The 16,595-nt window shown below is 34.8% G+C and overlaps 1 protein-coding gene and 1 pseudogene across 1 annotated transcript in view; both read right to left on the bottom strand.

Annotated features, from left to right (window-relative positions):
* The window catches only part of PIK3CA (phosphatidylinositol-4,5-bisphosphate 3-kinase catalytic subunit alpha), a 115,780-nt gene that overhangs the window by 45,819 nt on the left and 53,366 nt on the right, over positions 1 to 16,595 (bottom strand). The gene's annotated exons all lie outside the window — the stretch shown is intronic.
* On the bottom strand, positions 7,075 to 7,173 carry LOC132521468 (U6 spliceosomal RNA; annotated as a pseudogene).

Below are 16,595 nucleotides of genomic sequence, written 5' to 3'. Positions count from 1 at the left end.
TTGACAATTTGTTTTTAACTCCTAAATTGAAAGCCTTTCTCCATTTATATTAAAATGTTATTTCCAGATTTCATCATTTAAGGCAAGGGTTGTCAAACTATGGCCCACAGGCCAAATCCAACTCACCACCTGCTTTTGTAAATAAAGTTTAATTGGAACACAGCCAATAAACCATGTTTACGTATTGTCAACGATGCTTTTGCACTACAACAGTAGAGTTGAGCAGGTGCTACAGAGACCATGTGGCCTGCAAAACCTAAGATATTTACTATCTGGCTTTTTACAGAAAAAGTTTGCTACCTCTGAAAAGGTATCAGAATTACTTGATAGCAACTGGAGTATTTTCTAAATGCACAATGGCTAATAAGTCATCCCAACCCTACCTTTACAACCACAACCCTATACTTTCAATCTAAGTACTTTGAAAACAAAAACAAAGACATTAATTTTAAGCCAGTGAAGTTAAAATCTTGAAATGCTGAAGTATCTCATAAGTCACTTAAATATTTTCAGTGTTAGGAGCTCACTAACTGATGTAGAAGTTTTTGTGAAGCACTTCTAAAGTTATTCCTAAAGGTTGTTATTCCTAAACTTCTTTATTCCAACAGTTCTGCCTTCTCTATCTCTGAACATATTGACAGAGATTAGAATTTTCCCTAGGTCTTTTAATCCCAATTCCTTTAACCATAATTCAGGTGAGACAGTTTGTTGTCATCTTCTTTGCCATCACTGGATGTGTTCTTTTGCTAATAATATTCATCTCAAAATGCAGCAACCAAAATCTAGTACAATACTCTAGAGTCAATATCACCAAGGCAGAGTACAGAAAACTATTAGTTGACTGTGGATTATGAGTCTCTATAAACACTGGCTAAGACAGCAGAGACCTTTTCTAACTTGATTACTTTAAAATATACATAAAGCATATCTTATATATTTTTAATTCAGATTTTAATTTCAGAAGTATATTATGTTTAAAATAGTTGTTTCTAAAATATCAATATTACATCTGCATCAGAAAGTCATTAAAAATAAGAAAGCTATTTTTAAGCGTACACTTGCAAACTTAGGGGATATCTATATGGACTCGATTGCAGCTTAATCACCCCAAACAGCCACAATTTGCTAAAATAAGCACCTTGTATTTTCTAGATATATATGTCCCACAAATATAGAAGCTGCATAAATGTTGAATGACCAAAGGTTTTACAAACACCATTTTTTTATTTAACTGATACATTTAGCAAATGTTATCTGATTTCACTGACACATTTACAAATGTGTATCTGTTTAGACATATGTTGACAAGATATTTTCTACCCTCATTCTCAGATAGGTCAACAGGAAAACATTAAAGTAGTTTTGTGGCTAACTCAGTTGCCACCGCTGCATCCCAGCTACATCTATTTGCTCATTAAAACTTTTCTGTTTTTTTAAAAAATTACAAATGAACCTTTAGTTTATTTAGAACAAGAGAACAAAAACTTGCCTCTACACTTACTACAGAAATAACATGATTTAAATCTCAATAATTCCATGGTTTGATTAATCTCTTTAATATTTATTTCCAGAGTTAATTACTTCCTTTCTTAATGTTACCCAGCCTCTTATGTATTTCTATAACTGTACCTTAATACATTATTATTATATTATCTACATCCATGTTTGACTTCCTGATAGACTGTGAACTTTTCCAGGATAGGGTCTTTATTTGGGTCACTATAATCCTACAGCATAAATGAGTAAGTAGGAAAGCTAATTTGTTGAAATTATCCCAGGGAAAATGTAACAAGGCCCTGAACAAAAGAGTGGTAGCAACAGTAATAAGCAAGAAAAGAGATAGACGAAGATACCTTGCAAAGGAAAATCAAAAGCACCGAGAGATCAATTGGATTTAAGGGATAAGAAACCATTTTAAACAAATTTCACTGCAGTGGTTATGCATGGGAAGCAAGTGTCTTTCAGTACAATTATTCTGAGCCCCAGTTAGGGCCTCTAAAATTCTCTTCCTCTAAGAGTCACTGAGCTGTTGTTGGAGTGAGTCCAAACAGACAGCTGTAATATACACGAGCTCTGGAAGGATGCGTATTATCCATTTCTTTCAAAGTGCTGTCCTTCACTAACCTTTACAAGCAGATCATGAGAAAACAGATTTAACTCATTATTTTAGTGATTCAGACAGACCTTAACAACTTCGGGTTGGAAAATCAAGTTCTCATGACCAGGATATAGAAAATTTAAATTCCTTTAGAAGGTGATGCAATTCATTTTCACTATTAAATTTGTAGTGCTATAAAAAAGGTGTTATGAAAATACATTTCAGAGATTTAATGCATTATATAACATAAGCGTTCCCTAACATGAGGTCCATAGATGGGCTTAGGAAGGGTCTTGCTAATGGATTTTTAAAATAATGACAATTAAGGTCTAGGTCAGCAATGTTTATACTGATGGTTTTTTTTAAAAAATAAATTTATTTTTGGCTGTGTTGGGTTTTCGTTGCTGCACGCGGGCTTTCTCTAGTTGCAGAGAGCGGGGGTACTCTTTGTTGCGGTGCATGGGCTTCTCATTGCAGTGGCTTCTCTTGTTGCAGAGCATGGGCTTTAGGCATGTGGGCTTCAGTAGTTGTGGGACGCAGCCTCAGTAATTGTGGCTCTTGGGCTCAGCAGTTGTGGCTCGCAGGCTTTAGAGTTCAGACTCAGTAGTTGTGGTGCACGGACTTAGGTGCTCCGCGGCATGTGGGATCTTCCCGGACCAGGGCTCAAACCCGTGTCCCCTGCATTGGCAGGTGGATTCTTAACCACTGCACCACCAGGGAAGTCCCTCTACTGACAGATTTTTGATTATCAATAAATGTGAACAAATGTGTAGCAGAATCAACTGTGGTAAACAGGGACACTTCCTTAGTGGTCCAACAGTTAAGAATCCACCTTCCAATGCAGGGGACATGGGTTCAATTCCTGGTCGGGGAACTAAGATCCCACATGCCATGGGGCAACTAAGTCTGCACTGCAACTACTGAGCCCGTGCACGCTAGAGCCTGCGCGCCACAACTAGAAGAGAAGCCTGAGCGCTGCAACGAAGAGCCCACGTGCCGCAACTAAGACCCGCCGCAGCCAAGTAAATAAATAAAAAAACGCTTAACTAAAAAAGAGTGGTAAACAAACATAAGTCATTAATAAGGTGAAATACAGATTAATAAATATTTGATCTTAGATTAAATTATAATTTTCATATTTTATATAGCTACATAAAGAAAACATACCAAATCTCAAAATATAGTCACTAATTTTCCCAATTTGAGCTTATAAAAATTCAAATTTTACTGTGTGATAGGATAAATTAAAATTTCTTAAAATTTAAGCTCAAAGGGGCCTAAATATTAATAGAGGTGAAAATTGGAAGGACAGGATTATGAAGTAAATATAGTTAAACAATGTGGAAAATACAGTAAGAGATATTTCATAGTAGCACACAATTTAATAGGACAAATGATTCCACACTGACAAAGTTTTCCAGAAAATATTTTTCTCATCTTTGTGAGGGAGTCAAGACAGATTATCACAGCTTCATGTAAAACAGGCAGCAGGCAGTCAGAAGTAAACTGTAAATCAGGTAACTCTAGAATTCCCATTCACTTAATGAATAATACTTCAAATAAAAAATACATTAATAGTTTGCCTTGTTTTTCTATTTGTAGAAAAGAGTAGTAAATTCCAATTCTTTGATTCCTCTTTATTAATCAGGCCACCTTGTGACTAATAGCAAGCATTGGTAACACAGGTGGACACGGTTAAGGGTGCCTCCTTCTGCCTAAAGAAACGAACAAAGCTAACCATTCCATAAAGAGAATCTAACCAGGTGACTTAAGCTTTAACATCTTAACACCTGTAACAAATGAATAACCAAGGAACCTGAAAATGTTTTAGAAACCTCTACGTTTTTTCAATTATGGTATTATTCAGTATTTAGTAGCATATATGAAAACAGTCTTATTTTAATGGCAGAGCAGAAATGGTCTAACCTGAGGGTTTTGCTTTGGTTCAGATCACTGCTCGCTCCATCACCCTCAGCTCTGCTGACCCTATGAAGAACTCTGCAATTATTAAGACTTCCCCAGGAGAGGAAATTTCAGTCAGTTTCTTTATTTGCACAAAGTGAAAAAAAAAGTTACTACCTCATAGTGATGTTATAAGAATTAAATGAGATAATACATGTAAAAAAATCCTTAGTATAGTGCTTGGAGCATAAAAATTCAATAAAGGTTCCCTCTTCTTATCTATTGGATCAATGCTATCTAGATCCACGTGTCCAGAAAGGGACACAACTTTATTGTTTCAGGCCTATTGTAAGGAGATGAAAGATATTTTTTTAAATGATTAAAAAAATATTTTTGATGCAGAATATTTTATTGATATATTTGATATCTGTACAGATGTCTCTGTCCCCATCTTTGTATTTGTCTCTGTATTCTTACTGAAATATGAAATTCCTAAAGGATGAGGCGGTTTAACTCAGTCCGTACATTCTCAGCAGAGCATAAGCATCAAATGGTCATCTAACATATTTCAATAATGATAAAACACAAGAGACGTAAGACAAAAGCAGCTGGAAATACAGAAATTCTTATTTTAGAATTATGCTATACATAATTTGTAAAATCTACTTCTTTAAGTTTACACATGAGATTCTACTGGTTTTTCTCATTTAAAGAAAAAGGAGGAAAATTGCAATGAATAATAGAAATAAAAATTCAAAGTCATGGTAACAAGTATTTTTGGTTCTTTGGACTGAAAAAAAATAATGACCAGTGAGGGAAAGCAAGAAGTAAAGGGGAATAAAATAGACCATACTACCGACTTTCTCTTCATGTTAAAATAAATGCCTTTTAATTATATCTGGATTGACTGGAAATAAGCAGTGATGATCGATGATCTTTTGGGGCTAAAAACCAACAACATAGCTCATGTACATTTAGTAAGATACTATTTAGTTCACAGAAGCAATACTTAAAGGAAATTTGGTATAATGTAAAGGGTAATTTTTTAATGAGAAAAAAGATACTTTCCTTGAAAAATGGTTACAAAGTAGTATCTTTTATATACAGAGAGAAACAACTCTATATTTAAGTTTAGCAGCTGTATTTACATTTAAGAATCAAGAGTATACTTCAACACAACTGTGAAAACAGAAGCCTAATTATGCACCTGATTGCCTCCATGAAAATTTAACCAATGTGAGATCAATGAAGAGAACAGCCCAGTAAGGAAGCATGGCCTACTACAAAGAAATGCAAAATATGGAGCAGTTCTTGAAATGTTACTCCAATTTCCTGGTAAGCAAAAATTTTAGCTCCCATGGAAGATGAAAAGCAAAGGTCCTGAAAGCTTAATCTCTTAGAAGTCAAAGTTTATAACCAAACTTATTACTGATGATAACCAAAAAATAGGCCTCACAGTCCTTTCTAATTCCCCTTTACAAATGAGACTCATGTCCCATATATTTCAGAAAGAAAGTCTATTTATTACTATTTATTACTTGGAGTTATATAGATGATGCTAACTACACACTGTTCCTTTCTTGATTGATGGGTTCATTTAAAAAAGTATAAAAGGGATCTACTTTCCAACTTAAAGTCAGTATCAAAATTAATTCTCCCCTCTTTTTCTTTCCAAAGTCTGGGGCTTCACAAAACATAACTTCACTCTTTTTTACACTAATGAAGCTAACACCTATCCGGGACTTGGATGTACTCCTTTGAAGAGACAAAAGAGTACATCATCCAGGGCCCATCTAGATAAATTCATTAGAGTTTAAGAATATCTTCAGTAAACATCTTAATTAAATTAAAACATCTAGAAAAAGGTAACACTAGCAATGTGTCTTCTAGCTCACTTGACTTGATTCTTTTAAAGACCTGTAATAAGCTGAAGGCAAGATGTTTCCGTATCAGGAATGAGAACTTCTCTTCCTGAAGTTTACAAATAGCTTTTCCTCTTTTATTTTTGTTTCTTTCTGGTTTAGCATAATGCCCTCATAAGCCTTTCCATGGCTTTGAATATCTCAACAGTCATCTTTCAAGTTCTCCTGCTACTATGGGTGAGGGCAGATGAACTTTTGGAAAACATTTGCTTCACACTGTTCTTTGTCTTTTCTTCTCTTTATCAAGAATGAACAGCTACCTTATTTCCTTATGTCAGAGGATGAAGACATAATTTGGTCACTATTGGGACTTCTAGTCAATTACTATTCCTTCTGGTGGCACCTCTCTAGTGTCTAGATGTATTGAAACTTGTCTGCACCCCACTGATTAACCTTATGGTCTTTCCTGACAATGATGAAAAGATGAGTCCTGCATAACAAGTCTTAAGCTATCATTATAAACAAAGTGAAACTTGTGTCAGCTACAGATTTCTCAGTAAAATGAGTTGCTCTATCCTCCTTGTACAGAACAAGTAGTTAGTATCCATAGAGGAAGGAAAAAAACACCCTAAATACCAACACAGTAAATTTTCAGTCTAGTTTGATCCAATAAAGTTGGAGCTAGCAACTCTGACTAGGGGTACTAGCAGACATAATATATGCACCTAATTGCATCCAGATATATTTCATAGAAAGTCTCTTTACTTTGGTAGTATTATTTTCATTTTTTACCAACTTAACATTCCAAATTTTATAGATTGTACTATCTGTCACAAGGCCAAACTTATCTAGGAGAGAGAATGAGGGGCCAATCATAAAGCTTCATTATGGTCTACAGTTTCCAATGGATTTCTCTACTTCCTGAGTTTTATGCAGTGTCATTAAACTTAAGCTATAGTGTCTGTAATTATTATTACATACTACCACACACAAATAATGAACAAAGCATATATTTATATATCATTGCTGTAACTGGCTGCTGCAAGGACAATATTTTCAAAATTGAATGACAAGGTCTGGAATGTGCTGCAATGATCATGGTGGTGATTCTGGGAATACTCACAGGCTAAGAAGAAAGTACAACTGGACTCCACCAATTTCCTTTATGGCAGGAAAACAGCCTGCTGGTGAGTCAAATAAAAACATTAACTTAAAAATATGGAGTACTTCTTGAATGTGTGTATCAGCCTTACACAGGGACCATGCTAGTCTTCTGCTGTCATTCTAATTTTAGTATATTTTCTGTGGAAACAGGTACTATCCAATGAACTTTTACTAAAAATACTAGAAGGGCCTTACCTTTAGCTTCATTCATCCTAAGGCATAGTCCCCAATGGCTGTATTACAAAATTAAGCATCAGTATAATACAGTGTCATGAAAATATATTTTAGTTTTTAATTTAGATTAGACTGGGGAAATCTGGCCGAAGATGTACTGCATAACCTTGGTTATCATATCAATACATAGGTCCCTGACATTTTTGTCTAGTTATTTATCTGCCCTTGCTATTAACCTTTAGTCCCAATATCACAATCTCACCCTTTTCCTTGAACTGGTTACCTTTCTTAGAGGCCATTATAGTAATCTCTTCAAGTATTCTTTCTTTTATGTCATATCTATTGATATATTACTGGCATTCTATGAATAGATACAAAGCATAGAATGCATAGGGCACTCACATTTTACTTCATTAAATTTCACTTAAGATGATCATATAATGTCTATTTTTAATATGCTTATTTCACATGCCAAATTTATTGGCCAAAACAAGCAGTCCCTAGTTTTACTGAACTTAATCAAATAAACCTATAGACAGCTACTTGAAAATATGTTCCATTTTCTTCAAACTATACTCTAATAAATGTAAGATATTGTATTATTTGTTCAATGAGTGCCACCCAAGTCTATCTACAGGTAACAATACAGTTCAAGAGGGATGCTACAACACTGGATGAAAGACATGAAATACAGTAGAAACTTGATTTAAAAATTTTGCTTTTTCAACGATAAAGACCAAACAGTAATATTATATTCTGATGTAACTCCTTGCCATCTGCTCCATTTTCTGGCAATAACAGAATACTTTAGTATTATACTAGTAATAGTGAAAAACTCCCCTGCAAGCAATTATTGACCATATTTAATAGTGATTTATCATACTTCAGTATTTGATATCTGGTAAAAAGGGCTACTTCACTAAAGCAAAATTTGGAGTAATACAGGATAGCTGTCTGGCAAGCAAAGGAATGCAGATCTCCCAGAAGCGCAATCAGAGAGAGGGTAGCTTAACCGCAGCACAAACATCACCTAGTCAAGATGTGAAGAGAAGCAGTCCTACGACTGATAACAACAACAATGTGTAGTCATGTAAGCATAGGTATTTTTTTAAAAACTCAATTTTTTAGCCAACACAATATGGGTAAGATACTTTAGAATCCATTTAATGATGGAAGAGAAATATTAGTAGATGGGTTTCACTTTGCCTTTTCAAACACTATTCATGTATACTTGATATAGTACAATGTACCAAGTATCTGGGAAATCATGGTTACTATACCTTAACATGAGAGCAATGAGAATGACAAACTGAAATGGGTGTAACTGTGTATAAACAGCAAAATAAGTGATCAGTAAGTAGAATATTTCCATTTTATCCACTGCTGCTTAATATGTCATCAGTTGATCACCTAAGGCATAAAGTTAAACAATAAATTACCTTATAATTCAATAAGTTAAAGTGCTTCTTTAATACGTATCAACTGACAGAAACTTTAAAACTGGTTACTGAATGTAAGTCATTAAATTATTATCCCAACAACTGCTTCACATATTATGATTCATTAGTTAATTTTGCTGAAATTAAAATAAATGCACAGAGGGAGCCATAAGAAAGTTTGAAAAAGGGAACTTAAAGAGCTAAAATTCTAAACCTTCACTAGGGAGTAGTATCTCAAGAAAGAGAACGATTGCAAAGATTAAAGTGAAGAGATACAGGACAGTTCCTAGGTTGAAGAGAGACACTGTGGGGGACATTAACAGAGACTTTTGTGTATGTGCTCAATAATGGTTATTACAGGAATGGACACATTGGAGAATCCTGATGTGGTGAAAATTCAGCATGAGAGCTTTTATTACGGCACATAAAGAGCACGTTTAAATCTCTATTTCTTAAATTGCAAGATTAAGGTTAAACTAAAACTGGAACATAAACTTTTAACTTATCTAGTCAATACTAATAATCTCTATTTTTGATAGTTGCTTTATGGTCTATGTGATTATAATTTGATACTCTCATACCAATTTTCAGTGATATAAGAAAAGAATGCACAGAAGAAAATAAAGTATCTCCACTGTCTCTACTGGAAGTCAGAAATTTACCTTCTGTCACAAAGTCTTTAAAACAATGAAGTATTTTTTTTAAAAAAGATAAAAGTATGTTCTATTTTTATAGCATAATCAACAAAATCATGATAACTAGCTTATTAGTTTTTATTTTTAATAACTTTTACACGTAAAAGTTATTAATATGTTAATCTTAATAATAATTAATTAATATTAATTAAATAATAATTATCATTACTATTAATTAATATTTAATATTAATATTAAATAACATTTAATAACTTTTAAATGTAACTTAACGTTACATTTTTAACGACTTTTACATCTCTAGGAATCAGCTAATTAAAGCCTGTGCTTGGTTCCTTTGTTACAAGTGGCCTTACAATACTAGTGTTCTTACCCATCACTAGTCTACTCACAATAGTATCATTAACACTAAGATCCAAGTAACAGTGCTGTATTTATGACTGCACTTTAGTTTCCACAAAAGCAAAACTCTGAGAAGAGCATGAGTCATTATCCCCAGGGTAAAAAAAAATGTTTCTTTGGTCAGAATATGAAACTTATTACTGAAACTAGTAATTTAGCCTAGAAATTCATTTTCTGAATAAAAGGAACAGAATGTTTCTTTTCTCTATTAGAACACTCCAAAACTAGCACAGCTGTCCATCAGCTTTTACTACTGTCCATCAGCTTTTACAGCTTTTACTACTCTCCATATCTGCTGTGTGGTGACAGAAAAACAACCTTTACTCTAGCTATTTTCAATACTGTTCTTTTGTTCTTCTGTCCTGTCAAGATGTCATTTTCCCAGGACAAAATACAGACACATATACACATGTGTTCACTCACACATTCTCTACTTCTCTCTCGCTATTCAAGTATCTATTACAAAGTCACTACAATACAGTATACATAGAGAACATTCTAAAAGTGTATATTTCTACAATGGTAAATGTCAAAAAGTTCTCAGGTTCATATGTTATATCTCATGTTAAAATACCTTCAAAATTAAAAACTTAAAATTACAAAGGTAAGGAACTATTAATATTATAAATGATTTAAAGTTTTTCCCCAAAGTTTCCTCAAAGTCAAAATAATCTTTCTGTGGTATTTTTCTGGACTCCTTTAATTGTTTCTTTTGTTGGTACCTCTTACTCTGCTTATTACTCAAATGTGGGGATTTTTCATGACATCACCACTCTCTCAATCTCCAAGGTTAGATAGAACCTTTGGAATTCTCAACTCCTCTTGCATGACGTCACTTCCATCCACTAAACTGCCCTCAAATTCATCTTTTTTTTTTTTTGGCCATCTTCTCTATCACTATTAGGCCTTAAAGAGTTCTCACATGGAACAATGACTTGTTTATAATTCAATGAGCATTCATTAAGCAATTGCTTTCTATAAGATGAAATGAAAAGGATTTCTGACAGGTACAGAGGGCACAGCAGGTTAAGTGGGCAGTATAAACTAAGGCAAAAAGCCCTGAAAACATACACTATTTAATTTTTCCCCTTCCCAATTCATTATCCACAGTGTCACTAGAAGTGGCTACCTAAAACACACATCTAATTATACCATTACTCAATTAAAATAATATGATGAATCTCTAGTATCTACAAAACAGCTCAAACTCAAAGCCTCATGAACCATTACAACAATGGTCTGCCTTTACTCTCCCCCTCCTGACCCACACTCCAAACTCTAATCCTATTGGATCAATCTTTTCTCTTCAGTCTTCTTTGCATTTGTAAATAGGGTCCATGATCTTTCTTCAATCTCCATTCCTATTCATTGCCATTTCAATCATTCTTTAAATTCAACCCAAATGCCTTCCCTCTAGTCCCTCACAGTCTCATTAAACTTGACTTTCAATTCCAGATGAACTTTAGAATCATTTTGTTAAGTTCAAAAACAGCTCAAAGCAAAACCTGGTCATATTTTGATTAAGAACACCTGATTTATGCTGAGATAGAACTGACATGTTTACAAAATAATCTTCCTATTCAAGTATGTATTTCCACATCTATTTTTCAATGTTCCTCAGTAGTTATTTTAAAATTGAATTATAATTAACATACGATGAACTGCTTATATCGTAAATGTTGTTTGATGATTTTTAATAGCTTTTTACACCTGTGTAACCACCACACAAGACACAGAACATTTCTATTACCCCAGAATGTCCCCTCATGCTCTTTTCCAGTTAACTTCTCTCTATGCCCCAATCACATTTTGATTTCTGTAATTATAGATTAGTATTTCTGGTTCTTGACTTCATGTAAATCAAATCACACAGTATATACTCTTTTGTACTTGGCTTCTTTTCCTTCATTATTTTTGAGATTTATCCATGTTGTTAATGTATCACTAATCAGTTCCTTTAAATCACCAAGTAGCATTCCAAAATATACTACAACTTGTTTATCTATTCTCCAGTTGTTGGAGCTATTCCCAGTTTTGGCTATGGACGTTCTTACATCAGTTTTTATTGTTTTTGTTTTAGTGTTTTTGTTTGGTGAATACTTAGGAGTGAAATGCTGGGTTCTACAGAGTATAAACTGACTGCTTATCCTTAAAAAGTTCTGCTTGCAAAGCTAGCCCTTGGTTAGTGTCTGGGAATTTGGATGTTGGATACTGGGAGGATTTCCACCCCCTAACTGATAAGAGTGGCTCACTGTACCTGAACTGTTCATTGGAAACAATATGGTTTACTTCTAATGCCTGCTTTCCTTCTGAAATTTGGGTATGTGCTGGGCAGAGGGATCAGCCTCTAAAGCTATACTTGTGCAGCACTGAATCTCTAACAAGCTTTCCTGATTGGCTACATTTCACATGTTGTCACAACTCCTTGCTGGGGAAATTAAATGTACCTTGCGTGACTATACTGGGAGAGGACCCTTGGAAGCTTGCACCTGGTCTCCCCTGGGTTTCTCCCAACGAACCTTTTCCGTTTGCTGATTGAGCTTTGTATCCTTTGCTGTAATAAATCACAGCAATGAGTATGACTACATGCTGAGTCCTGTGAGTCCTCCTAGCAAACCATCAAACCTGGTTTTAGTAAACTGACACATAAGGTAAATGTTATGTTTAACTTTATAAGAAACTGTCTACCAGTTCTCCAAAGTGGTTGATCATTTTGTATTCCCACCAGCAATAAAACAGAGTTCCAGCTGGCCTACATCCTCATAACTATTTAGTGGTATCACTTTTTAATTTTAACTATTCTACTGGGTAGGTAGTGATAGCTCTACAAATTAAAACACTATTGTTTTAATTTGCATTTACTAATGACTAATGATGTTGAAAATCTTTTCATGTGTTATTAGCCATTTGTATATCTTCTGTGAAATGTCTATTTGTGTCTTTTACCCATTTTTATTTAGTAGTTGATTTTTTTTTTTTTTTGCGGTATGCGGGCCTCTCACTGTTGTGGCCTCTCCTGTTGCAGAGCACAGGCTCTGGACGCATAGGCTCAGCAGCCATGGCTCACGGGCCTAGCCGCTCCGCGGCATGTGGGATCTTCCCAGACTGGGCACGAACCCATGTCCCCTGCATCGGCAGGTGGACTCTCAACCACTGAGCCACCAGGGAAGCCCCATATAGTTGATTTTTTTAAATGTTGATTTCAGGTTCTTTATATATTCTGGAAATAAGTTTTTTTTGTCACTTGTAAGTACTAAGAATATTTTTTTCAATTCTGTGGCATGTCTACTCATCCTCCTGTTGTCTTTTGATGAGCAAAAAATGTTAACTTTGATAGTCCTATTTATCTAATTTTCTTTTATGATTAGTGCTTTTCGTATTCTGTTCAAGAAATTTTTGCCTTCTCAGTAGAATTTTAAAAGATTTCTTTATGTAAGTTCTGTTATGGCTTATTAACAGGTAACGGTTACAGATAACAGATAACTGTTTGCAGATAAGTGATCTTGTTAATTTTGTGAATGGGTTCTTCTTTTCCATTATATAATTGATTATTGTTCATATAAAGGAAAACTATGGTTTATTTATATATTAATGCTACAATACTGAAAAGTCATACAGAAAAAGATAGAGAAATATGACTAAAAAGTCAAAGATTTTTTGGCAAAAGTACCATAAACCAAATTGTAAGACCATTGGCAAACTGGGAAGATATATTTGCAACATATATGACAAAGGGCTAATTTTTTTTTTTGTAATTTACAAATAGCTCAGACAGGGGAATAAAAAATGGTAAGTCAAGTAAGGAATATTAAATTTAACTGTCTATAGATAATAAGCAAGCCAATTCTCACAGAACCTCAGAAAGGTTCAGGACCAGGGAGGGGAGGAGTCAAGATGGCAGTGTGGAAAGACGCAGAGTTCACATCTCCCGACAACTAGGGCAGCTGCTGGATGCTGGTGGGTGACCCCGACGCCCAAGGAGATAGGAAGAACCCCCAAGCAAACCACCCCATGCGGCTTGTGGGATCTTGGTTCACAAGCCAGTGGTCAGGCCGAAGCTCCTGCAGTGGGAGCTCTGAGTCTGAACCACTGGACTAACAGAGAACCTCAGACCCCAGGGAATCATCATCTCAGTCATCATCTCAGCACCAAGACCCAGCTCTACCCAACAGCCTACAAACTGCAGTGTTGGAAGCCTCAGGCCAAACAACCAGTAAGACAGGAACACAATCGCACTCATTAAAAAAAGGGAAAAAAAAAATGAGATGGCAAAAAAATATGTCACAGATGAAGGAGCAGGGTAAAAACCTACAAGACCAAATAAATGAAGAGGAAATAGGCAATCTACCTGAAAAATAATTTAGAGTAATGAGAGTAAAGATGATCCAGAATCTCAGAAATAGAATGGAGGCATGGATTGAGAAAATACAAAAAATGTTTAACAAAGATCTAGAAGAACTAAAGAACAAAGAGACAGAGATGAACAGTACAATAACTGAAATGAAAACTACTCTAGAAGGAATCAGTGACATAATTAATGAGGCAGAAGAATGAATAAGTGAGCTGGAAGACAAAATGGTGGAAATAACTGTAAAAGAGCAGAATAAAGAAAAAAGAATGAAAAGAATTGAAGACAATCTCAGAGACCTATGGGACAACACTAAACGCACCAACATTCGAATTACAGGGGTCCCGGAAGCAGAAGAGAAAAAGAAGGGGTCTAAGAAAATATTTGAAGAGATTATAGTGGAAAACTTTTCTAACACAGGAAAGGAAAGAGTCATCCAAGTCCAGGAAGCATAGAGAGTCCCATACAGGATAAACCCTAGGAGAAACACACAAAGACACATATTAACCAAACTAACAAAAATTAAATTCCAAGAAAAAATATTAAAAGCAGCAAGGGAAAAGCAAAAAATAACATACAAAGGAAGCCCCATAAGGTTATCAACTGATTTTTCAGCAGAAACTCTGCAGGCCAGAAGGGAGTGGCAGGATATACTTAAAGTGATGAAAGAGAAAAACCTACAACCAAGATTACTCTACCTAGCAAGGAGCTCATTCAGATTTGAAGGAGAAATCAAAAGCTTTTCAGACAAACAAAAGTGATGAGAAACACAAGAGAAGAAAAAGACCCACAAAAACAAAACAAAAACAATTAAGAAAATGGTAATAGGAACATACATGTCGATAATAACCTTGAATGTAAATGGATTAAATGCCACAACCAAAAGACACAGACTGCGGGAATGGATACAAAAACAAGACCCATATATATGCTGTCTACAAGAGACCCATGTCAGACCTAGGGACGCATACAGACTGAAATGAAGGGGTGGAAAAAGATATTCCATGCAAATGGAAATCAAAAGAGAGCTAGAGTAGCAATAGTCATATCAGATAAAATAGACTTTCAAATAAAGACTGTTACAAAAGATAAGGAAGGACACTACATAATGATCAAGGCATCAATACAAGAAGAAGATATAACAATTACAAATGTTTATGCACCCAACATAGGAGCACCTCAATACATAAGGCAAATGCTAACAAACATGAAAGGGGAAATTGACAGTAACACAATCATAGTAGGGGACTTTAACATCCCACTTACACCAATGGACAGATCATCCAAACAGAAAATAAATAAGGAAACACAAGCTTTAAATGACACAATAGACCAGAGAGATTTAATTGATATTTATAGAACATTCCACCTGAAAGTGGCAGAATACACTTTCTTCTCAAGTGCACATGGAACATTCTCCAGGATAGATCACATCTTGGGTCACAAATCAAGCCTCGGAAAATTTAAGAAAATTGGAATTGTATCAAGCATCTTTTCTGACCACAACGTTATGAGACTGGAAATCAATTACAGGAAAAAAAACTGTAAAAAAGACAAATACATGGAGGTTAAACAGTGTGCTACTAAATAACCAAGAGATCACTGAAGAAATCAAAGAAATTAAAAAATACATAGAAACAAATGACAAGGAAAACACAACGACCTAAAACATGTGATGCAGCAAAAGCAGTTCTAAGAGGGAAGTTTACAGCAATCAATCTCACGTCAAGAAACAAGAAAAATCTCAAACAATTTAACCCTACACCTAAAGCAACTAGAGAAAGAAGAAGAAAACCCAAAGTCAGTAGAAGGAAAAATATCATAAAGATCAGAGCAGAAATAAATGCAATAGTAATGAAGAAACAATAGCAAAGGTCAATAAAACTAAAAGCTGGTTTTTTGAGAAGATAAACAAAACTGGTAAACCCTTATCCAGACTCATCAAGAAAAAAAGGGAGAGGACGCAAATCAAGAAAATTAGAAATAAAAAAGGAGGAATCACAACTGACACCGCAGAAATACAAAGGATTATAAGAAACTACCAAAAACAACTATATGCCAATAAAATGGACAACCACGAAGAAAAGGACAAATCTTGGAAAGTTACAATTTTCCAAGACTGAACCAGGAAGAAGTAGAAAATATAAACAGACCTATCACAAGTAATGAAATTGAAACTGTAATTTAAAATCTTCCCAACAAACAGAAGTCCAGGACCAGATGGCTTCACAGGCAAATTCTACCAACCATTCTGAGAAGAGCTAACACCCATCCTTCTCAAACTCTTCCAAAAAATTGCAGAGGAAGGAACACTCCCAAATTCATTCTATGAAGCCACCATCACCCTGATACCAAAACCAGAAAAAAATATCACAAAAAAGAAAATTATAGACCAATATCACTGATGAACATAGATGCAAAATTCCTAAACAAAATACTAGCAAACAGAATCCAACAGCATATTAAAAGGATCATATAGCATGATCAAGTGGGATTTCTCCCAGGGGTGCAAGGATTCTTCATGATACGCAAATCAATCAATGTGATACACCA

Source organism: Lagenorhynchus albirostris, chromosome 5, assembly GCF_949774975.1.
Source record: "Lagenorhynchus albirostris chromosome 5, mLagAlb1.1, whole genome shotgun sequence".
In the NCBI taxonomy this organism is placed as follows: domain Eukaryota; kingdom Metazoa; phylum Chordata; class Mammalia; order Artiodactyla; family Delphinidae; genus Lagenorhynchus; species Lagenorhynchus albirostris.
Note: the sequence above shows the minus strand (reverse complement) of the source record. Positions and strands in the feature narration are given on the sequence as shown.